This window comes from Rhinolophus sinicus, chromosome X (assembly GCF_036562045.2).
Source record: "Rhinolophus sinicus isolate RSC01 chromosome X, ASM3656204v1, whole genome shotgun sequence".
Classification (NCBI taxonomy): domain Eukaryota; kingdom Metazoa; phylum Chordata; class Mammalia; order Chiroptera; family Rhinolophidae; genus Rhinolophus; species Rhinolophus sinicus.
In genome coordinates, this window is record NC_133768.1 from 92,236,224 (window position 1) to 92,261,137 (window position 24,914).

The window sequence follows — 24,914 nt, forward strand, 5'->3', positions numbered from 1 at the left end:
CCATCACTTAGGTTCCACAACTACTGACTTTGCCACATTTGTTTGTGCTTCATGTTTGTACCCCCCTCCCACACAAACAGTGCCTAGCACTGCCTTAAACAACACTGTCAACAATGGAGCTGGGACTTGAGAGGAAATGTGAGTATTCAGGCTTTCAGGGCAGGCTTCTGGGAGAGACACGGGCTGGTGGAGTGGGGAAACAACATCAAAAGTCCATGCTGAGGATTATGAGCCAGGTGCTTTACAGTTTATCTCATTTAATCATCACCACCTTATAAGTTAGGTACTGTTATCCCCATTTCACAGACAAGGGAATGAGGTTCATAGAGGTGAAGGGTCACCCAGAGGGGCAATGGCAGAGTCAGGATTTGAATCCAAGCCCTGTGCCCTTCTCACTGTGCCGTGCAGCCTGCCTCAAAGGGGACCAAACAGGCTGCCACCGGCTCTGCTTCAGTTTTAAACAATGCAAGACATGCTGTGTGTGTGCCCATGCAGAGTAGGATGCACACACATCCAGCGACCCGCAGGTTCACAATAGGATTGTAAAATCATTGCACTGATTTTTGTATGTGGGATCAGTCTCCTCATCCTATAAGTCACCCCTTAGCCCTGCAAGCCTGAAGGGGAGGAGTGCAAGGGGGCAGAGGGCTGAGGCTGTGGGGGATGCAGGAGTTGAGGGAATTGAGGACACCTTCCCCATGGTCTCCTGAGGCCACATTATTCTCAAGGGGGAAACAAAGTCTCTTTCCTCACTCCCACCAGTACGGTACATTCTCTTCAGATCTCCACAATGACCTTGCAACCCGTACCCCTCTCTTCAGTAATGCTGCCTTCCTCAACAAACATTGCTCTTTGCAGCCTTTGTTCTTTCACATCACCCCCACCCCCCATGGATTCATGGGGTTCCTCTACCCTGGGATACCCTCCCTACCACACTCCATACCAAAGTTCTCCAAGTCAAGGTTCAAGACTCACCTCCCAGAAGCCTCATTTGATTCTGACCACCTCTCAATCTTTCCATCAGTTATGATTTTGTTTCTGTGTTTTACCTGCATCTTGATACTCTGCTCTCTTGCCTTGTTCTCTAGTTGCTTCTTGTACGCTGTTTCCTGGACAGCACTGTAAGCCCCTTGAGCTCAGTTCCAGCTACAGGAAAATGAAGTCTTTCAAGAAAGACATGTGGTCAGCTTCCTTTTTTCTTCCCATGTTCCTCTTGCTGCCTCCATGTTGTCACTTGGGTGTCTAGCTTTACTGCCACTGGCATTTTTTCTACAGAGATCATGAGGTAAAAAAGGAGATTCACATGTTTACCTTGACCTATCCCTTTTACTTTTTCATTCTTGTCTCTCATTTGCCCAAGTGGATAAGTGGGGTCTGAAAAACCTTAAAGAAAACTCACCCTGAAGTTATTCTCCCAGTCTTTGCAGGTCTTTTTGTCTAAGCATTTGTGGGAGGGGAAACAATCTATTGGGCACGTTAATGTCTGCAACACTACCTCCTACATCCCTCCCCTTTATCTACCTCACCCCTTCCCTTTTACTTCTCCCCAGCTCCGCAATAATAATAATAATAATAATAAGATAAAATAAAATAAACACCCCACACACACTCAATTACAGCTAGGAAGAGACAGCCCATTTTCCAGATTTCAAGTACAACAACCAGGGAAGTGTTGGACAACAGTGTTCCACAGACTCAGAGAGATGGGGCCACCTCATACCACCAAAGGAATTTTTTTCCAATTGCAAAATGCCCAGCCTTCCAGTCCTTGTCAGTAAAGGCACCAAAATTGATTGTTAACTCTGTCATGCAGGGTGACAGGTGGGGTCTCTGGTCCCACTCCCCACATTAGAATGCAGGATATGGTGAGGCCAAATAGAAACACCCACGGAGCCATAAGTAGGGGAGTCATACCACTATATTCTCGCTGGCGGCTGGGTTGGAGACACAGGAAGCAGGAGCCACACTATCTGCAACCTGCCATCCACTTCTCTGCCAACCAACCACACTTGCTAGCTGCAATCCGCCTCTCTGCAATTCGCAATCTACACTCCACCATGCCACAACTACACCACCTTGCTAGCTTAGCCGCGGCAGGTATATCAGTGGCTAATGGCTAACCGGTAACAGCCGATGGCCAACTAGTCACAGCCGATGGCCATGTACTACCAGAGCCAGCACCTTTCCATGTGAGGCCAAGAGCCTGGAAACTGCTCTCTGGGGCTGTCTCCACACTCTCTGTGTTCCATGTACCTCCTTCCCAGCTCACCCTGAAACTAGAGATGCTTCAAGAATATTGTACCTGATTCTGTCTTATGCATTCTCACATATTCTCCCCAAAGAGGTTGGACCAGGAAGGCTATTGCTGCCCCATTGTATAGATGGGAGTACTGAGGCACTGAGGGAGACATGACTGCCCAGCTATCTCTCAGGAAGAGAAATTCCTTTCCAGCTTTAGGGACCTCTGTATCTCTGGGGCAGTCCCACTCACTCCGCTGGGGTTCCCAGCACTGAGGAGTTCTGACAGAGCTTCTGGGAATGGAGGTGAAGAGGGGATGATCTGCTCCTTTCCGACTCTCCAGTTTCTTTTAACAGGCCTCGCGGGTGGCATCTTCTTCCCGCCCCCCCCCCCCCCGCTCCCCCCCCCCCCCGCGATCTTTTCTGGCGTTCCTCCAGCAGCTCGCAACACTCCCCGCCCCAGCGCTCCGCCCCTGTTTCCCAAAGACCTTTCAAGAACCGCCCACTGCCTGGCCACTCCCCCCACCCCCATCCCCAGCTAACTCGGGGATCGAGGTAAAGGCCTCTGGGCCTGGCCCTTCTGATCCAGCAGGTTGAGAGCCTCAAATAGCCACATGGACTAGTGAGAGAAATGTTCTGAAGAAAGCCAGGCTCTCTTCAATTTAGAACGCTGGTTCTGCGCATCCTCCTTTGTTGCTGTGGACTTGCCCTTGCCCTTCTACTTAAAAGGTGCCTCCCTGCCTGCCTTCCTGACTGCCTGTAAGAAAGTGCTGCCCTTGACCCTTGAGGGGAAGAGGTTGTGTGATTCACCCATACCCTACCCCTGTCCTTTCACCATACAGATTGGGAGGATGGAGGATGGGGGTGGAGGTGGAGAAAGGGCTCATTGTGCAACACAGATCAGAATTCAGACTCTGGCCAGAGGTTGAGGAGACTGGTCTGTGTGTGGAGTTGAGGGGTCCATTGCTGCCTGGATTAATAGAGTGGGGGTGGGGGGTCCAATCTGTGGCCAGGGTTAGAGCCAGGAGTAGAAGTCAGGGCAGTTGTCTCATCTTTGAGCCATCCTATTAAAGAATGTCTGGTCATGGTCCCTGTCAGGAACTGGGTTTAACTGGGATCCTTTGTTCTAAGAAGCAGTGAAAGGTCCCTAGAGTTGGCTTCAGGGGCCTTGAGCAGTCCTGGCCATGATACTCATTTTCTGTGTGTCTGGTGTTAAGCAAGTCACTTCCCTTCTCTGACTCTCAGTTTCTTCATCTAAACAGTGGGTAATCAGTCTTAATCTCTCAAGTTCCATCTAGCTCTGAGAATCTACTACTTTGGGTCTGTGGGAATACAAAAAAAAACCACCTCTTCTATTGATCTTCTAGGGTGAAAATATGTAAGGAGGAAGAATCTTTAAAAAGGGGCAAAGTACGAAAGAGAAATGAAATACTATTTTTCGTTCATTAAAAAAATACAAAAGTATCACATCTTAGCTATTATGAATAGTGCTGCAATAAACAGGGGTGCAATATTTTTTTGAATTAGTGTTTTGGATTTCTCTGGATATATAGCTAAGAGTGGAATTGCTGGGTCATTAGGTAGCTCCATTTCCAGTTTTTTGAGCCAAGACATGGAAACAACCGAGATGCCCATCGGTAGATGACTGGATTAAGAAACTGATACATTTATACAGTGGAGTATAACTCGGCCATAAAGAAGAATGAAATCTTACAATTTGCAATGATATGGATGGACCTAGAGAACATTATGCTAAGTGAAATAAGTCAGACAGAGAAAGACAAATACCATATGATCTCACTTATATGTGGAATCTAAAGAATAGCATAAATGAACAAACTAAACACAAATAGTCTCAGAGATATAGAGAAAAAAACTGAGGGTTGCTAGATGGGAGGGGGTGGGGATGAGAGAAGGTGAGGGGATTAGAAAGCACAAATTGGTAGCCACAATATTGCCACAGGGATACTAAAGACAGTTTGGGGAATATAATCAATAATGTTGTAAAAATTTTGTAGGGTGTCAGATGGGCACTGTCTTCTTAGGAAGATCACTTAATGGACAGTGTAGATGCCTGACCATTGCACTCTACACCTGAAGCTGAAGCTGAATAATATTGAATGTCAGCTATAATTTTATATATATATATATATATATATATATATATATATATATATATATATATTCACAAGCTGTGGAGTGCAGCATAGGGAACAGAGTCAATGGAATTGAACAGCTATATATGATGTCAGAGGGGTAAGAGATTGGGGGAAGGGGGTTATCACTTTGTGAGGGGTGTAAATACCTAATTATTACATTGTTTTGTTCACCTGAAATTAAAAAAAAAACTCAAAAAAAGTATCACGTGCTTATTGTAGAAATTTTGAAAATACAGGAAACTATATACATCATAAAAATCATTTGTCATCCTACCACATAGTTTACTATTGTTAACATTCCAGTCTTTGATTTATATTTATTGTATATTCTAAATAAAAATGGAATCATGCTGTGTATAGCTGGTTTGTAACCATCATTTTCTCATAAAATATATATTGCATTTTTCAATGTCATTAAAAAGTCTTTGAAAACATGATTTTTGAAGACTCCATAGTATTCTATTCAATAAATGTGCCATAATTTATCCACCCAATCTTTTGTTGGGTATTTAGCTTGTTTACCCTTTTTTCGTTATTATAACTATAATTCCTTATGAACATCCTTTGTGCATATCTGATTTTAGGAACAACTGGATCGAGAGGTGTGTGTATTAAAATTTTATGATGGAAACTTTCAAATATATACTAAAGTAAAATAGTATAACAACCTCCCATGCACCTATATCCTAGTTTCAATAACTATCAACTGATGGTCAATCTTGTTTCCCCTACACCCTCACCTACTTCTTCCTGTCAATGGATTCTTTTTGAAGCAAATCCTGGACATCATGTAATTTTGGCAAGCATGTTTTTTTAATATTTTGACACACGGTACCAAACCAACGTAATTAAAAGATTTTACTGGTTTACGCTTCCACCAGAATGTTCACACCAGCTTTGTTCACAACATCCCACTTGGCACAAACTGGAAACAATCCAAATGACTATCACCAGCTGAATGAATTTAAAAATGGTACATTTATTACAGGGGAATACTACTCAGCAATACAAAAGAACAGACAACTGATACATGCAACAACATGGATGAATCTCAAAAACATGATGCTGAGTGAGAGAAACCAGACCAAAGTACTATATACTGTTTAATCCCATAGCATAAAATTCTAGAAAATACAAATGAAACTATAGTGACAGAAAGTAGATTGATTGGTTACCTCCTGGGGACAGAGGTGGAGGAAGAGATAGACTATAAGGGGGCATGAGCAAAGTCTTGGGGGTGACCGATATGTTCTGTATCTTGATTGTGGGAGTGGTTTCATGGGTGGATATATATGTCAAAATTCATTAAATTGTAAAATTTTAATGGCTGCCGGTAATCATAGCTAAATTATCCTTTAATAAAGCTGATTTTTAAAACATGCTTCCCCAAACTCTTATTGACAGAGTATTATATAAATAAATAAATAAATAATAAATAAATATTATTAAAATACGTAAAAATGTATACATATATTTGCCAATTTGATGGGTAAAAAGTTGTATGTTGATATGTCAATATTTGAATTTGTGCTTCTTTAGTAATACTGAAATTTTTTTTCTAGTTTACTGGTCATTAGTATTTCTTGTTTTGTGAATTGCCAATTCAGGTCCTTTGCCTAGTTTTCTAATGAAGTGTTTGTTTTTTATTGTGGATTTGTAAGATTTTTTTATATATCAGAGATACTAACACTTTGTCATATGTTACAAATACTCCTTGCCTGTAGGTCTTTTAATTTTGCTGTGGTGTTACCATTTTTAAAATACAGAAGTTACAAAGACAGACAAATACCATATTATCTCTCTTAAATGTGGAATTTTATTTATTTGTTTGTTTGTTTGTTTATTTATTTATTTATTTATTTATTTAAGGAGGGCGCAGTTCACAGTAGCCCATGCGGGGATCAAACCAGCAACCTTGGTGTTATTAGCACCACACTCTAACCAACTGAGCTAACCGGCCATCCTGGATTTTTTTTTTTTTTTTAAAGCTCATAGAGAACAGATTGGTGATTGCCAAAGGTTGGAGGATGAGAGAAATAGGTAAATGAGGTTAAAAATACAGAATTTTGACATTTTTATATGGCCGAATCTATATTTTCATGTCTTTTATTGTTTCTTCATTTACTTTTATGCCTAGAAAAACATTCCCTACTCTTAAGACAAGAGAAATACTCACCTGTTTTCTTCTAGGTTGCCTATGGCCTTACTGTTTGCCATTCTTGACCACTCTGAAGCGGAGTGGATAAGCTCAAGTTTCCAGTCTGGAGCCAGATGGAGCTGGGACCAAATCTCAGTTCCACCCCTTCCTTACCAACTGTGTGACCAAGGGCACCTTTTAGCTTCCTTCTCTGTAGGGTGGTGATAATAATAGTTTCCAACTTACAGGGTTGCTTGCAGGGTTAAATAAAATAATATATGTAAAGCAGTTGGCCTAGGACATAGTGAGTTCTCAAGAAACATCCACAACTGCAGTTGGACATTTTTGGTTTGGGTTGCTCAGTATCCAAATACCCTGATGATTTGAAGTGAATCCCGAGAGACTCAAAGGCAGATATTCTCTTTCCATATCAGCCTGCAGCTAGGTAGCAGAGATAGGCCCAGGGTTTGCCTGTCAACTACCTCTTTCTGGACTTTGGAACCTGAGCGTTACAGCACTGTAAGGAAGAGCAGCAATTATTCCTGGAGGTCTCGGCAGCCAGGTGTCCAGAAGGGCAGCTGCAAGTCTCTGAAGGGGGCCATGCAATCAAGGCATCCCAAGCAAGCCAGTCCTGTGGCCTGACCCTAACTGTGCCTTCTTCCCTTGGTTCCGACCCTTTTCCTGAAGCTACTTCTTGATGTTTCCAGTCACAGTGAGATCTCCACTAGCCTTCCAACAAACTCCTTTTCTGCTTCAGTTAATTAAAATCAGATTCTGTGGTTTGCAACCGAGAACCTGACTGATCAGGCTACAGTTTAATTCTGGAATTTACTTTGGTGGATGGCATGAGGTGCTAACTTGTTTTCCCCCCAAATAATCAGGTATCCCCAAACCATTTGTTAAACAATACATTATTTTCCCACTGATTTGAAATGAGTGACATTTTCCATTGAATGAGCTCTTGCCCTTGGGACTGTCCCATTGACTAGAATCCCATGCCTCTCCTAGAACCCCAGAGGGTTTTTTTATTCTCTTCTTCCCAAGGAAAGTCTCACGTTCTAGAACACCAGACTGCCTGCTTGATACCGAACCCTCCGGACATATAAGGATGTCCTTGTCTTGAAGCTGAAGGACTGTGTTCGAAAACATTCTGCTGACTTTAGGTTTCCCCATAGCAAACCATCTATTTGACAATTCCAGCCCCAATTTGGAGAATCTCAGGGGGATTAGAGGCATTTACCTAATGGAAAAAAAAAATGACCCAGGACACTCCCACTTCACCCCCCCTCACTGGCCCCTATTCTATAATTCTCATTCTCATCTATGGCAATACCCAGATGAGAAACAGACCTATTAACCTTCCTCCAGACACAAGAGCTTGATCTGGCCTTCCCAAGGCCTGCATATAGTGCTTACCTCCGGGTTTACTTTCTTGGTGACATCAAAACTGAGTTTGTAAAGCAATGGAGGTGCCATCTCTGGCTGGAAGGTTGGAAATGAGACTAGCATCCATAGAGTCCTAGAGGAACCCACAGCCCAGGCTTAGAGGGCAGACCAGGGAGTGGGTAGAGGCAAAAATGGCCAGGGAAAGTAAGAGAGGATCCTCCGAGGCAGGGGTTGTGTTGAGTTACAACATGGTACCGCAAGTTCTAAAACTACCTTGGCTGCCAATGAGTGTACAGAAGGGCAGACACTTGTGGAAATGGCTAATTGAAAGGACCAATGTCTTAGGAAATAACTGGATTTGAATGTGCGGGGTGGTACAAGTGGTTCCATAATTGTCTTCTGCAAAGACCTGGTATGGCTGGGGTGATCGTGGATAAAGGATAAAGGAAACAGTAGGCCTGGGAGCTTTTATTCTTTATTTATTTTCCAGCTTTATTGAGATATAATTGACATATAACCTGGGAGCTTTAAAAAGCAATGGGAGGGGCCACCCGGTGGCTCAGGCGGTTAGAGTTCCATGCTCCTAACTCCGAAGGCTGCCGGTTCGATTCCCACATGGGCCAGTGGGCTCTCAACCACAAGGTTGCCAGTTCAACTCCTCGAGTCCCGCAAGGGATGGTAGGCAGCGCCCCCTGCAACTAAAAATTGAACACGGCACCTTGAGCTGAGCTGCCGCTGAGCTCCCAGATGGCTCAGTTGGTTGGAGCGCGTCCTCTCAACCACAAGGTTGCTGGTTCGACTCCCGCAAGGGATGGTGGGCTGTGCCCCCTGCAACTAGCAACGGCAACTGGTCCTGGAGCTGAGCTGCTCCCTCCACAACTAAGACTGAAAGAACAACAACTTGAAGCTGAACAGCACCCTCCACAACTGAGATTGAAAGTACAACAACTTGACTTGGAAAAAAAAAAGGCCTGGCCTGGAAATACACAGTGTTCCCCAATAAAGTCCTGTTTCCCTTCCCCAATAAAATAAAATAAAATAAAATAAAATAAAATAAAATAAAATAAAATAAATAAAATAAAATAAAATAAAATAAAATAAAATAAAATAAAAAAGATTGCAAAAAAACAAACAAAAAAACACTCTTAAGTTCTTTAAAAAAAAAAGCAATGGGAATCTACACAATGGACTATTATGTGGCCATTAAAATGATGTTTACAAGGACATTTTTTTAATAACATAAGGAAATTCTTGTTGTAATTTTAAGTAAAAATTAAAAAGGCTAGCTATGGGGGCGTCCAGATGGCTCAGTTGGTTAGAGTGCGAGCTCTGAAGAACAGGGTTGCTGGTTCAATTCCCAGTGAGCTGCGCCCTCCACAATTAGATTGAAGACAATGAGCTGCCGCTGAGCTTCCGAAAAGGTGGCCAGATTCCCACATGGCATGGTGGGCTGCGCCCCCTGCACCTAAGATTGAAAACGGCAACTGGACTTGGAGCTGAGCTGCGCCCTCCACAACTAGACTGAAGGACAATGACTTGGAGTTGATGGGCCCTGGAAAAACACACTGTTCCCCAATATTCCCCAATTTTTAAAAATAAATTGTTAATGGTTAAAATGGCAAGTTTAAAAAGAAAAAGCCTAGCTATAAAATAGTATATTGAGTTGAATCACAAACTGTATGGAAAAAATATGCATTTTTTTAAAAGACTGGAAGGAAATGTACCAAAATGTTAACAGCAGGTGATTGGTTTGGATGGTAGTTATATAACAATACGAGGTACCTGAAAATAGGGCCTATTAGGTACCAGGTTCTGTGCTTGGCATTTTGCTTACATAAATTATCATATGTGTTTGCACAATGACCCTGTGAGGCAATTACTCCCACTTTACAGATGATAATACTGAGGCTCTCAGAGGCTAACTAAATAAAATCCACACAGCTCCGAAGTGGCTTGATTAAAAATTATATTTCTGCTTTTTTCTATTTTCCATATTTTTGGACAATGGACCTGGGCTTTCTGCCTTTACTCAACTCTCCCTTTCTTTGTCTAATTACTCCTTTTTCAATTAGGAACAAAGGAAAGCATTCTCTCCTGCTCCTTAGAATTTGTGATCACTTTCTCAGTAGAGCAGGAGCTTCTGGTGGGGAGAGACTCAGTCCCCAGTCCTGAACACAGAGGGGCAAACAGTAATGCTGAATAGATGTTTTTGGAATAAAGAACTGAACGAAGGAATACATGAGGAACAGTAACAAAAAATTAATTGTGATGATGTTGATGGCTTGTATCTACAAAGTGTTTGGGGAGGGGGACAGCCTTTTCACCAGGATGTTAAGAAGGGTGCCGTTAGGTCTATGACCTTCCTATGAGACTTGGGTCCCCTTGCCCTGAGTAACCCAGCCAGCCATATCTCAAGTGATATCCCTAGCCTTGGGGAATCTCTATACTGGGCCTGCCAACCAAAGCTTGTAGCTCCCATGTCCCGCCCTCCACTGAAATACCCCTGTGCTTGTCAGACCCCAACTCTTAGTGGCTGGAGGAGGGAGGGGTCTAAGATTAGGTTGATGCAGGAATCTCAGAGCACCTTGTAAGAACCTGTGGATAGCAGGGAGTTGACTATATTTTGTGAGCTAAAAAGGATAACAGATAAAGAAATTCACATGATTAAAAAAAAAACAATAAAAAGGGCCAGGATGGCCAAAGTACACCTGACCTGCTCACAGTGACCTAGAATCTGGATTTAGAATCCTTGCCCAGTGAAGCCCAGGGCGAGGCCATGCTTGTGATGAGAAGGGAGAGCAGGGCCAAGGCAAACTTCTTAGTACCCCTGGTCCATGCTCACTGAGTGGGTGGCCACCTCCTATCCCTGTGAGGCAGGGGGACAGGGGACAGAATATTGACTTCATTTCCTCTTGGCCCATGCTTCCCCAAAGGAAAAAGGGGGCTGAGGAAAATTTTCGTTGAACTGGTAGCACTTTGGACAAGTATAGCCAATTCCCAGTAATCAGCACCAACAAGGGGGCAGCAAGCAGTGCAGGTTCCTGCTAGAAGGAGCTGGCACGTGCTCCAGGCCTTGTGGTCAGAATAATCCCTCCACCTGCACTGAACCCCAGCCCTCAAGGCCCTGTTCAAATCCTTCTTCCTCCAAGAGGTCTTGTGGTTCCTCAGTCATTTCTCTTTCCTCCATGCTCCCTCTAGCACTTTCCTAGCACTGGGCAGAGACCCTTTCAAGGTCAGCTCCGTCTGTGCCTGTCTGTCTGTGACCTCTCCCTATAAAGTAGAAGATCCCAGAAGTGAGGTCACAGCCGGTGACCTGTGTTGTTCATCTCTGCAGCTGCATGAACCTAGCACAGTGCCTGGCACAGTGGACACTTCACCTGAGCCTCATTTGTTGTTGCCCAATGGAATGGACTCAAAGAGTCTGGACCCCAACTCCCAGCCAACTTGGGATGGGGACAGCTCTAAGATCTGGGAGATTCAGGATTCCCAGGACCCTAGGGAAGCCCCCTGTGGATAACAGGGAGTTGCCCTTACTTTGCAAGCTATAGAGGAGTATTTACCAGGCCCAATTACAGCTCACATTCTCGGTTCAGGACTGGGGAAGTGGCCAGCTTAGCTGCAGGGGCAAGTGAGCCAGCGAGGATAAGGGGCTGCTCCGGCTGGAGAATGGGGTCCCCAGGCCCCATTTGGTCACCGAGCCTCTCTAATGTGAGACCGGAGAGTTGAGGCTGGGGAGTATCTGGAAAGGGGGGGGCGCTGCCTTCCTCCCTCTCACCCCTCTTTTTCTTTCGCGGTCCCCGTCGCGGCCTCCCTGTTGTGCTCTTTGTTGGTCGTCTGTCTGTTGGCGTTCTGCTGGCTCTCCGGCTCTCTCTCTCTCTCTCTCTCTCTCTCTCTCTCTCTCTCTCTCTCCCCCCCCCCCTCGGCTCACGTGACCGCCTGCACTCAACGGCTCCGATCACCTCTTCCTGAGGCAGCACCTTCAGTTGGTAACAGGAGACATTCGGGTGTTGGGGGCAGGATGGGCTTCCTTCCTCCGCGTTTTCCTCCTCGCCTTCTCGGGCAGCTCTGGCAGCTCCTCGGGCTCGGCCTCGGCCCGCCACTCGTCTGGCCTCTCCCAGCCCCCACAGCGCTCGCTGCCCTCTCCTCCCTTTCCCTTCTTTCCCTCCCCTCCCCTCACCCCGCCCCGGTCTCCCTCCTCCCCTGCTGTCAGCCCTTTTTGGGGTGGGGGCTTCGGGGAGGGGGCAGACAAAAGGGCCTGGATGAACTCGGGGGCACCCTCTGAAGCGTCCCATCACGTGTCCCCTCCCTTCGCGGGAGGCGTGCAGCTGCCCCTCCCCAGCCTGAGGTCTGGGGAATTTGGGCCCCGAGGCCTCGACCTTTCCCGGCCTCGTTCGCGCCATTTGCTCAGCGGCGGGTGCTGAGCCTCCCGGTGCCTAGAACACCAAAGAATGCACCGGGAGCGGGTGGGGGAGATGCTCCAAGGACTGAGGCCGCTCTCTCGGTTCCCAGGCTGAACACCGGTCAGCCTAAGAGGGAGACTCGGGCCTCATGGTCAGAAAGCTCCCAGTACTGTGGGGTGACAAGGTCTCTAACCTCAAGGAGCCTGAGTCTGATGGGGGAGATTCAGTCACCTTCCCCTTTGCAGTACAAACTCAGTTAAAAAAAATAGATGAATCCAAAAGTGTGCTGAAAGTGCCCTGCCAAAGCAGGGTACATGTTTGTGAACTTCTGGCAGAACCAGATTGTTTCCCTGCCCATCTTGCCCAGCACTTAGCTTCTGCTCCCAAGCCTACCAACCCCAGACGCCAAATTTTGGAATTAGAAATGAACTCTCCTCTCATTCCATACCAGGGTAAATTTTTCAACAAAGGCCATTTAAGATAGAAGTTATCAAGTGAATCAGACAAAACATTTTCAAAGCTGCGGCACTGTAAATGCACACTTAGCGAGTGGCTATAGCCAGGGTACTAGCCTGGTCCTAGACACCATGGGTATGCATTTGAGAGCCTGTGGAGGGACAGCTTCCCTGAGTGCCCCCCCCCAGGTGAGCACTTAAAACCGTTTTTGGCAATAAAACTAAATTCCCTCGGGTGATATTGCCTGTGGCCAGAGCCACACTTGCTGTACCTTTGGCATACCCCAGGCCAATTCCGATTACAAATTACCCAAATGCTGGGAGGGGAGGGGTGCCAGAGGAATTTCATCTCTCCAGGATCTTAGGGAGGGACTTGGGCTGAGAAATGCTCCAGGCTTGACAGGTACCAGGCAGAACAAGACTTGTTTGCAACGAAACCTAAGAAGAATGGTTACTACAGCTATAATTTATTGAGCACTTACAAAGTGCCAAGGACATAGTACACATCATATTTAATCCCAATAAGTCTCATGTAGTAGGTACTATTATTATCCCCCTTTAACAGATAAGGAAACTAAGGCTCAGAGAAGGTAACTTGAAGAGATGGTGAAGCTAGTTAGTGGCAGAGCTGGGTTTGGAATCCAGGTCTGGCCACAGCCCAAGTCCAGGCCCTCAACTATTATGTTATCCCACCTCTTTCCCACAGGGAGTGATTCTAAAACTCTCCCAGAAGGAACAAGGATAATCATGGGTCAGGGCACAATCTTGCTGGAAATGAGCTATTTACCAAACTGTGGAGGGGTCAATAAGGTCCCATAGTCATCCTGCTGGCTTTGTGAATGCCACAGACTCCCAAATAAAAGGACAGACGCCTAGGTTCCTATCCTAGACTCCAAAGGACATGTCCTATCTGACCATCCCCACAGAAGTCATCCCACTTCCTGTTTCTGTTGTTTCTGGGTAGTGGCCAGATTTGCAGGATGCCAGGATATGAGTGAGTTTCTTGGAGCAATGTTATAGGGGGGTAGGGGTAGGCTTGATTACGGACCCCCACTACCCACCCCAGTCCTCCCTAGAGGGATGACAAATAGGCCTATTGATTCAAAAGTCTCCCAGAGGGCATTAGAGTAACGACTCTGGACTGTGTGATGCCTACACCACCTTTGACCTCCCGACTGACCCCTGCCCTGGGAGGTTCCAAAGGCCACAAATCTCTGTTGCTTGTAGGCCATGTGGTTTGTAGCTGGTTGTAGTTTTGGAAGGGAGGGGGAAACGATAGGGGTAGGGGACACTGCTTCTCCCTGTGTCAGGCTTCCCCAAGAGAACTAGGAAGAGACGGGCAGGGCTCCTTCCTAAGGCTGCCAAGACACACTACAACTACTGATATGGGCTCCATCATTTATTTTTGAAAGCAGCAGGGCTCTTGGCTCATTTGCATAAATGTTTGCACTGCTTGCTATATTATGGTTCCAGAGAAGGGCACCAGGGCACAGACCATACATAACAGATTTGTAACTGGGCAGCTCAAACCTGCCCCTGGATGGTGAGCTAACCAGCCAGCCAACGATGGCCCCTCACCCTCTATGTCTACTTTTGAAAGACCTTCTAAGTGCAGAGTCCAGTACCAGGATATGTGGCAATAGTAAGATCTTGCCCCTAAAGGGGTACTTCTAAGCCAGTTGTGTGGGTGAACGGGAAGATAAGGCAGCATTTTGACTTGAAAATGCCTGGGAGTCTAGACTTCTGATTTCTACTGTTCAATAAAGAAACATTTATTGACTGTCATCTATGTGTCAGGCATTTAACTAGGCTCTGAGATAACATAATAAATATCAAGACCCTGTCTCCATCATTGAGACACTCATAGTCTAGCATGGGTGACAGAAACATAATCAAATAACCCTAGTGCGGTGTGCCATCAGAGAGAGGGTAAGAGGATTGCTAAAGTAGCATTCACCTAGTTGGGGGCAGCACCTGGAGAGACTTGGTGGGCGATGCAGTTGCTCAATCTGAATCTTAAGCATTGCCTCCCCCGCCCCCCATCTCCAAGCTGCGTTTTAACCTCTAAAATAACTGACTCCCTGTGTGAGCTCAGCAAATGTTTAAGTTCTCTGAGATGCCTCAGTTTCTTCATCTTCAAAATGGGAGTAATAATCTGGGAAGTGCGCCCCTGTATGTCCTGTGTGCCCTACTTTCCATCTTGCCTGGTCCTATACGCAACACCGACCCCAGAGTAAAACTTCCAGTTTCTTCAAGATGCCATGCAAATCTGTGGCAGATGGGGAAAGTAGGGAATATTGAGAGGGACTGGGAATGGAAAGGAGATGCAGTTACGTGCAGGGGGTGGGGCCCCAAAGGAAGGTGCGGGTAGATGTGCAGGTTAACCTTCTACCGATATAACCATCTTTATGTACCTAAGTCGCAGCGTCAGTCGATGGTTCTGCTGGGGAGAAGGCAGCACTTCAGCCACCCTCTCCTCCATGCAATCCATCTTGAGGACCGAGGAGGCACTGAGGGACGGGTTCTCCTTTCCGAATTCCACCCCTCAACGACTGCGATCCCCTTAGTTTCTCTCTGGAGTGGATCATTTGTCCGCACTTTTTAAAAATTCTAAATCTGGCCCACCTTTGGAGAGGGAGTCACCAGTTCCGTTACATTTTGCCCACGCTGAGTAAAGAAGGTCTTAGGGCTTCAGGGGGGCGCGAGAACTCAGGGCCCGGCCGGGGCCCAGCCGGCGGCGCTGCCCCACCAGGATTTCCTGCACTCGGCGCGCCGAGGTCTGCTCGAACTTCGGCCTTGCAAGAAGGCAACTGGGCTTCCTTTTAAACTGCATCAACTCCGGGCCCCCGCCCCCGCCCCTTGTTCCGCCTCCACCCCTCCCCCTCCGCCCCCGCCCCAGCGGAGGCTCCGCCCCAGCCCTCGGCGTGGGGGCCTCCCTGCCACCTGCCCGCTGCCCATCCGACATGCAAAGCGTGACCGCCTGGGAAGGCGGCCGCGCGCGCCCACATCGGTCCCGCGCCGCGGCGACCGCCAGCAGCTCGCCTACCTCGGCCGTCTGCGCTTACCCAGCATGCACTTGTAGGCCCAGAGCTATCTCGGAGCTGCAGCCCCGGGGTCAGAGCGGCCGAAAGAAACAGGAAGTTTGGGACGGTTCTAGTCGTGGGGCCGGGAGCACTAAACGGCAGGCCCTGCAATCGGCGCTGCCTCTCCCTCCCCCAACTCTGGCGGACTTCCCTGGGGGGCTGGCCTGAACTCCAAAAATCCAGATGTGCTTGAGGGTCATTCAAGGCACACTCCCAGGGTTCTCTTCGCCGTAGCATCTCCAGGCTTTCTGGATCGAGGGGTGGGAGTGGAGGAGTGCTCACGCCCTGGTGGGTTGGTAGGTGCCTGGGTAGTTTGTCTTCTACCCGCGGAGAGGGAGAAAGATGCTAGATGGGTGGAGGATGAGGGCTAGAGATTAGCCTCCCAGGGGCGCCTCTTGCGCAGGTAGGGTACGGGTTGGAACCGGGTGCTGAGTCCAGGGTTATTGTCTCCCCTCCTCTCTGCCAGTAAGCGGCTCTCATCTGCCCTCCACACTGATTAAGCCTGCCCCATTATCCTCGACAATCATCTCACTAACAGGCACTGCTGTTCACCAGGAGCACGGGGCAAGGGAGAGGGGATGACTAATGCTCACTTCTTGGGCAGAAAAAGGCAAAGGGCACACCCTGTTGAAGGTGTTCTCCATCCGCACATCCCTTTGGCTAGGCAGGAAGGACCGAAGTCTCAATTCCCTTGGCCTCCCTCTCAGTCTCCATCCCCACCCCAAGGTGAGCTAAACCAGTGCTGCGTGCAACTGCAACTATCCCCACTTGACCCTCTCCCTGGCCTGTAGCTAAGAGGGACATGGGTAACAGTGGATCCCAGTGGGCCATGTTGATCCTAGCATGCCGCTTGGCCAATCCTTTTCAGGTTGTGCAGACAGGCCCTTTGTGTGGAAATGATCATTCTCTTCATATTGTCTTACACTCCCAGCCAGGGACCTCTCACTTCCAGCTCACTAAGGGTTTCTAAGTTCTCCTGGTGTCCTTCACTCAGTGGGCAGCTTCCTAGATTTCCGAAGAGGAAGGGGTCGTGGTGGTGAGCAAAACAAGAATGAATATTTTGGAAGTAGGAAAGTGGAGGTAAAAACTCATTGGTTATAGAATGATTGTGAGACTCACAGATTTGGTTTCTGCCCCAGACATCCCCAGGCAGAATTAATTGGTCTTTCTTGTGTGCTCCCTTAGCATAGGATTTATACCTCTATTATCACATTATATTGTAATTGTTTGTTTACATCCTTCTCCCCCAATGCTAGACAGTGAGCTCCTGGAGGGCAGAAACTATGCCTTATTTATCTCTGCAGCTCCCTGCACAGATCCTGGATCACAAAAGGGCTGTATATGAAGTAGAAATAGAAGGGATTCAATTAGATAACCTACAGGATCTCATTCAGCTCCAATATTCTGTGATGCAATTTAAATATGTACCTATAGATGCACTCACATACATGTAAACACACAGAGCAAAAAGACAAACACCATCACGCCATAGTCCATAGTCCAAGTGTCAGTGTAAGACCACTCCTTGGAAAGTGAACAGATGTTACATGATGCCAAGTAACTGGCCTTTTGAAAGTTGAATCGCCAAACCTAAACATCTGAAGTGTTGACAGCCAACGTCACAACTGGTTTGGCTGATTTTTTCCCCTCTGCCCTGACTTTTAAAGCAGTCACAGCCATAGATGTAGAAACAGTGAACATTCGAGCTGAAAGGGCCCTTTGAGATGCTCTGGTGTCTTCATTTTACAAATGAGAAGGTCCAAAGTCAGACAGGAGCAGAGATGTCAGTCCTGCATTCTTGCCACTTGGAGCATGCACATGTATGACACATGTTTGTATGCAGACACCTGCCTGGATCTGCACACATGGCTGCTGACATGCTTAGCCATGGGTGCATCCCCAAAACATGTGCCACCATGGAACCTGGGCACACCCTCCCCCCAACAACCCCCTAGCAAATGAGGATGGCCCCACCCCCATGTGGCTGCTGATCAGGGAAGGGAAGGCAGGGGTCACCTGGGCCTGGGCAGCCCTTGCCAGAGTGTGAAGGGGACAGAGAAGCCTACAGGTTTGCAGCTGTCATTTAACATGCTCGGTTTGCCCAGCTCCCTTCAGCTTGCCTCTGTCTGTAGAAGGCGAGGAGAGGAGACATTCCGGGCTCATTCCAGCGAGCCTTGTGCACGCTGCAGGCATGGTATGCAAGTAAGCTGTGCGTTTCCAGCTGCTGCCTTACACTTCAAGGGCTGACAGGCAACCCCCTCCCCCCAAACAAAACTCCCTACCCACCGCTGGCCTCTCTTCACATGGGCATGATTAAGGCAACTAGGGCTGTTGCAAGCTCTTCTCAAAAGGAGAGAAATTATGGCTTTTTCTCCACTTCGCCTGCCGACTTTTCCTTGGGGATCTCCTCTCTCAGACCCACCTCTAACTGGAAGCTGAGGCCGATTTCACACCCCACCCCCCCCACCCCCCCCACCCCCCCCACCCCCCCCACCCCCGGTCGCCCCATTACATCATGCTCCTTTAATGCTCCTGTGGCTAGTTTGCACACTAAACATTGGTGCCTAGTCATTCTTCCCCAGCAGGGTCCTCTCTCCCACCTCCACCCTGCTTAGCATGAGCATCCCATCCTTGCCTTTGCACAGTTCTATAGTTTTCAAAGCACTTTCCCACACGTGTCTCATTTCACCTTTACCACAACCTAGTGAGGCAAGTATCAGTAGCTTCATTTTACACACCAGGAGACTGAAGCTCAGAGAAGATAAGCCAGCTGCCCAAAGTCACACAGCTAATACATGGGGATGGGGCAGCCACACCTCCATCTTTTATTACAAAGTGCAGGCTTTGTCCACGCAGCCACCCTAATGTCCCGTTGATGTTCAGCTCCCCAAAGGGAGGGAGCTATCTTTCTGCTTCTTTGTACCTCCAGGGTACCTGATGTAGGACTGGCTCTGCACACAATGGGCATTCTGAAACCAGGGTAGACAGACAGACAGATGATACAACCAGCCAGCAAATCCTGAAAGCTCCAGGAAGGGAGAGGCACTTGCAGACTAACGCTGTGGTGTACCACCAGAGTCTTTCCAGCAGCCCCCACCCCTTATGTCTCTTCTCCGTCCTTACTGGCTCAGAGAAAGCGATTCCAAGGCCAGAGAGGAGAGCATTCCTACCGTGTAGACCCTGGCTCTCTCCTCTCCCTCTCCTTTGGGGCTTCGGAGTGTTCAGAGCTCATGAATAAAGCGAATATTGGAACTAGTCTTATACTAGTCAGAGAGGGGCTGTTGTCTGGATCCTTCTTTACAGGGACGGATTGTGCCAATAGAATGCCCCGAGGCTCCAGCCCTTTCGGGCTGCCTGGCTCGAACTGAGGGCGCCCCCCCCCCTTTTATGAGTCTCAGCTGATTTCCCTTGAGGGCGGCCCCACTCAGCAGCTCCCCCCCACCTCCCCACACACCAATCGGACTCCCTCACGGTACCTGGGCCCCGCCCCGACTTTCCTCAGGGGCGGGGCCAGCCTTAGGGCAAGCTGGGGCAGGAAGTGGTTGCAATTACACACTCCCGCCCCGCACTGGCTGCCACTGCCAGAGCGACAATGCTAACTCGGCCGGCCCCAAACGCCAGGTTAGAGGCTAGAAGCTGACTCGGCCGCGTGCTCCTGGGCTGGAAGAAAGCTCCTTTTTCTGAAGGAAGGGAGTTTCCCAAGGCTGGGAGAGGCTGGAAGCCTCAGTTGACTGCTAGTTACATTCCCTGATGAAGAGAGGGGGTCGTGGGTCTCAGTCCTCACCCCAGCATGGCAGGCACTTAGCACCATCATCTCTTTTTAGCCTGGCCACTAGCTAAAAGCAGAGTTTCCTTGCTTTTTGGGCCCCCTGCTTTCAACTTCCAGGAGAGTGGGCCCTGACCCCTTCTACCTGGAGAGGACAGGCTTTAATCCTTTGCTACTCTAAACTACCAGGGCACAGTGGCTTTAAAACCCGCATTGCTCCCTAGTTTCTTGGGCATTCCCATGGAGGCTGACTCTGGGCCAGGTTGAGGGTGTGACTGGTGTGGCTACAGCCATGGGCTAAGTACCCTGTACAGAGAGGGATGGGGGAGTTTGAGAATGTTTGGCTGGAGTGGCTTCAGGACTCTGGAGTGGGCTTTCACTGAAAGCACCTTTAGCTCGGAACATTGGGGCTACTCTGGAAGAATGGAGGTAGAAGGGGGCTCAATGAAGAGAGTGGAGGAATGAAGACGATATGGGAGTACGGGAGGGAATGGGATAAGTGAAGTAGGAAGGTTAACAAAAAAGGCCTAGAACCCAGTGGGTACAATAGAGTTCCTCTTTGCCCTTCACCAGCATCTTCTCCTGCAAGCCCCAGGTTCCTTGGGGTGTCTTCACCCTACAAAGCCTGCACTCAGCAGTTGCCTCCCCAGCTTCAGAGTCCCATTTCATATCCTACCATAGAAGCTTCACATCACCCTACTTTCCTTCTCCTATTGACACTGCCTCCCTTCTCCTAAGCCAGGCCTGCCCAAACTGCTGAAGTGGGTTGGAGTTCACTTTAGGGCTTGCCCAAAGAGGAGGGTCTCCCCTCCCACCCACCCATCTAGACAGGAGCCAAAGGCTTTGTGACCCAGTTGGGGGGGTTACTAATCAGCAGCCCTTCTCCCTGGGGTTCCAGGCTCCTGGGAGACTGGGAAGCTGAGTCATGGCAACTTGGAGCTCCACAGACAGCATAGCAAGAGAAAGAGGGAAGAAAAACGAAAAAGGTGCAAAATGACAAACCCACCATGATGTCTGTTACCAGGGGGCTGGAGGGACTCTTAACCCTGCCTTAGTCTTGCTTCACTAAATGATGGAGATCACAATCAGAAGATTGTCTTTGAATATGAAAGATGATGACAGGACATAGGATTAAATAAAAGAATAGGCATGGAAGTGTTTTGCAAACTATTAAGTTCTGTACAGATGTGAGGGATTACTATTATTAATGTGCCTTACAAATTTTCATTTTGCTTCCATGGATCTGGTTTATTCAATACTCTCCTTAATAGAGGAGCATGACATAGCCAGGTTAGAGCTGGAATTTTAGAGGCCCTGAGTGAAGCATCCTGGGGGTGTGTGTGTGTGTGTGTGTGTGTGTGTGTGTGTGTGTGAGAGCGAGAGCGAGAGCGAGAGCGAGAGAGAGCGAGAGAGAGCGAGAGAGAGAGAGAGAGAGAGAAGGGAGGGATTGATTTGGTGGATCCCCTTCCCTCAACATTTGTCCCCTGGCAAAATGGGGTTATAATGAACAAGGAGAGACTTGAAAGGGAGAAGACCTAACAAATCACACGGTCAGTGAGGTCTAGGAGGCAAGTCTCATTCTCTCTGTACCCTCAATACACAGAACAAGCTGGGTTGGGTGGAGAGGAGCTGGAGCTCCTGATGTCTGTCTGCCCAATGAATGACTGATGGCACAAAATGAGGGAGGGCTGTTCCAACCCTACTGTCTCCACTGCTGCCACTACCGTGCTGATTATGTACAGATGAGTCTCAGCTCCTTGCAGCTGCAGGAGTCACGTCCTACCAGCCCAGTCCCCCAGGTGCTGGTGTGTCCCTGCAAGTCTGTGTTAGCAAGTCACTGTACCCCTGATGTCTCTACCACAACGAGAGGTCTGGTGTTCAGAGGCCCAGCACACAGACAAGGCCACTTGCACCACACATGTCACTGCTATTTGATTCTTCACAAGTCCCTCCAGGTTCTTGCAAAGCCTCTGGACAGCTCTGAACATCAATCTACAAACAAATGGGGTCACAGATGGGGAAGCACTTGGTGACCTGCAAAGCCCCACACAAACGCAAGGGATTATTGCATTGTATTACAAAAAGATTCAGATGCTTTGAGGGTTGTGGTTATTGGGATTTTGGCAAGCAGGAATTTACTGTGTTATAAAATCAGTATGTGTGGAAAGTATCTGCACACGTATGTGTTCAGTGATAAGACCCATAGATACTAGAAACCTACCCGGCCAAATGGCACAGACAAAGACTCATTTAGACCATGCAAAGCCAATATTGGTAAATGAACAAGAAGTCACTGGCCCTCTTTTTCAATGTTTTATATAGGTGCTCTCATCAGTCTCCCCACAACACTGTGTCACTGTTAAGCCACTCTGACGTGAGTTCAATGGAATAAAGCACACAGCCAGCTTGGAGTAATCTACTTTTGAGACTTGCAGGCTCTGAAAACTTTGTCTGGGAGAAATTTTCAGGCCAGAAAAACATGGTCCGTGTAGTTCCTGGCAGGGTGCTCCAGACTCATGCCAACTTCCCTCCATTCTCTGTCCCTACAGAGCAGCTCTACAATGCCTCCATAATGACCTCCAGAACAAGAAGGCTCCCTTTCAGTCAGTCATGCAATCAACAAACATATTTTGAGTGTTTTCCTATCAGTGGCAGACCTGCTAGGTGCCGGGGCTACAAAAATGAAGAAGCCTTCCTCACTCACCATTCACTTCTCACCTCTCAAGCAACATGTTTTGTGGCATCTCTTCCCCTTCAAGGCTATCCTTGATGTTCATTTCAGTCTGTGGTGAAGCCAGTGTGAATGATTTTGAATCCAGCCTGGTTGATCTCTGACAGGGCAACAAGAGACCCCTTTGGAGAGGGCAGTGCTCAGAACATCAAACGGGGCTCTCAAATATGGGGAGCAAGTATCACAAACCTCCAAGCAAGGAGGGATGCAAGCAAGCCTGTTTTTGTTTTGTTTTGTTTTTGTTTTTTGTTGTTGTTTTTGTCATCACCCTTGAAAAGTCAGGAGAAAAATCGTGTGATCAGCGTTGTGTTGGAACAATGTTCATACCTCAGGTTCTGTCAGAGCAGACATTTTGGGTCTGGAAGGCCTCTCTGGAAAGTCCAGCTTAGCCTGTCACCTTTGAGGGGACAGTTAAAGGGCTGTCATATTGGTTCCCAGTACATCACCATGTGCATCCTTGGGTGGGGGGAAACTCTAGTTTGTTAATTAGAACATTTCACAGAATGACTTCCTGGATTTTGGAATTTTCTAATTTATTGAAGGTTCACCTCCAACTCCTTTCTTGTTTAGCTGCTTGGTGTGGAAAATCTTTCTAACATGCGTGGACCCATTTTCTAGATTGTCAGTAGAGTCTGCTGAGCAACTTGATGGAACCTGTCTTTGTTGACTGGGTGTCTTGCAAGGATTTGCAATCAATGTATCCCAAACTGGGGTGCCTGAGCCCATAAAAGCCTGGGAGAGAGTCTATGAATTACGCCTGTATTTCATAAAGTCTAGTGAAATGTACCCTCATGAGGCTGCAGAGGTTAACTACAACATCAAATGTTTTTGGTTTTGGCTGGAATTAAATGACTTCTGTGTGGCTTTCTTGGGCTGATCTGAAGTTCTGGTGCAGTTTTATATGTATCTGACACATTTTTAAATGGCAAATTATTACTTGAAAATATATCCTGTTTAGGTAGATAAGTATTTTGAACACAGAAGGTTAAGAGCACATACTCTAGAACCAGACTGCCTGGATTCAGATACCGACTTGAAAATTTACTAGCTGGGAAGGGATAAGCAAATTGTGGTACATCCATATGATGGAATATTATTCAGCCATAAAAATGTATGAAGTACTGTTACATACTACAATGTGGATGATCCTTGAAAACATGCTAAGAAAAGAAGCCAGAAACAAAAAGACACATATTACATGATTTCACTTAAATGAAATGTTTGGAATAGGTAAATTCATAGAAACAGAAAGCAGATAAGTGGTTGCCAGAGTCTGGGGGTGGGGGGAAATTGGAGCAATTATTTAATGGGTATGGAGTTTCATTTTTGGGTGATGAAAATGTTTTGGAGCTAGGTAGAGGTAGTGGCTGTACAATGTTGTAAATGTACTACATGCCACTGAATTGTTCACTTTAATTTTACTCATAGACACGGACAATAGTTTAGTGGTTGCCAGAGGGTAAGGGGGGTGGGGGGGGGAGGTGAGGGTAAGGGGGATTGAATATATGGTGATGGAAGAACTGACTCTGGGTGATGAACACACAATGGGATTTATAGATGATGTAATACAGAATTGTACACCTGAAAAAAAAAAAGGTTAATTTTATGCTACGGGAATTTTACTTCAATTGAAAAAACTTAGTAGCCGGGCGACTTTGAGCAAGTCACTGAAACACTCTATACCTCAATGTCTTAATCTGTAAAAGGGGAAAGTAATAGCACTTACCTTATAGGGTTGCTATGAGTATTAAATGAGTTACTATTTGTAAAATCCTTGGGACAGTGTCTGGCATATACTAAGCGACATATAACTGTGTATTAAATGGAGTCCATGAAGGAAAGAAATAATAAAACCCATGGTAATGAAAAGTTTTGGGACCTCTGGTGAATATTAAAATGGGAAAAGTACTAATGTCTTTCAAGGTGTAGTCCAAGAGTCCTCTGGTTCTGAATTCCTGGTAGAGATTGCTAGAAATTCAGAGGATGAGGTATCACACCCCAGAATTTATTCAATAAGACCCTAGGTGGGAGGGTGCCTTTGGCATCTGACTTTTAACAAGCTCCCCCTTCCCCACCCCTCAATGATTCTTATGTATATTAAGGTTTGAAAAAATTTAGTGTGAGAGTTTAGACTGAATGTATACTAAAGGCAGAATACTGGCTCCCTGAATTTTTTAAAAATCTAAACCTCAGGTTTTAACTTGCTTTTTAAATCATTTCGTGACTTTCTTCCCAAAATGGACAATTCTTCCTCTGGAGCCCCTTGCAGTTTAACGAACAAGAACAGACACTCAAGAACACATATAAACACACACGCCTGAAATAAGAATGGTATCTTCACCCAGTTATCTATAGCAGCAAAACTATGTGCTTCCTCTATTCTGTTCATGTTGGAAGCACTATGTTGGGCTGCATGGAGGACACAGTAAAAATGGCCCTCACCTCCAGATACTTACAGATTCTGAGACAAGATGGCTACTGAAAAGGCTGGTTAATTTGAGAAGTGTGGTATATGGGGGGACAGCAGGGTGGGCAGGACATGAGGAGTACCAGACCACT

General features: G+C 47.1%; 1 long non-coding RNA gene across 2 annotated transcripts; it reads right to left on the reverse strand.

The window, feature by feature from the left end:
- Positions 1–8,382: 8,382 nt before the first annotated feature.
- On the reverse strand, positions 8,383–15,601 carry LOC141569666 (uncharacterized). 2 transcript variants are annotated; one of them, XR_012493401.1, is made up of 2 exons: positions 11,880–15,601; positions 8,383–8,618 (listed from the first exon to the last, which is right to left on the reverse strand). It is a non-coding gene; the product is annotated as an uncharacterized LOC141569666 (long non-coding RNA). The 2 variants fall into 2 exon arrangements; XR_012493402.1 differs by lacking the exon at positions 11,880–15,601 and adding an exon at positions 11,696–11,835.
- Between the last annotated feature and the right edge of the window lie 9,313 nt (positions 15,602–24,914).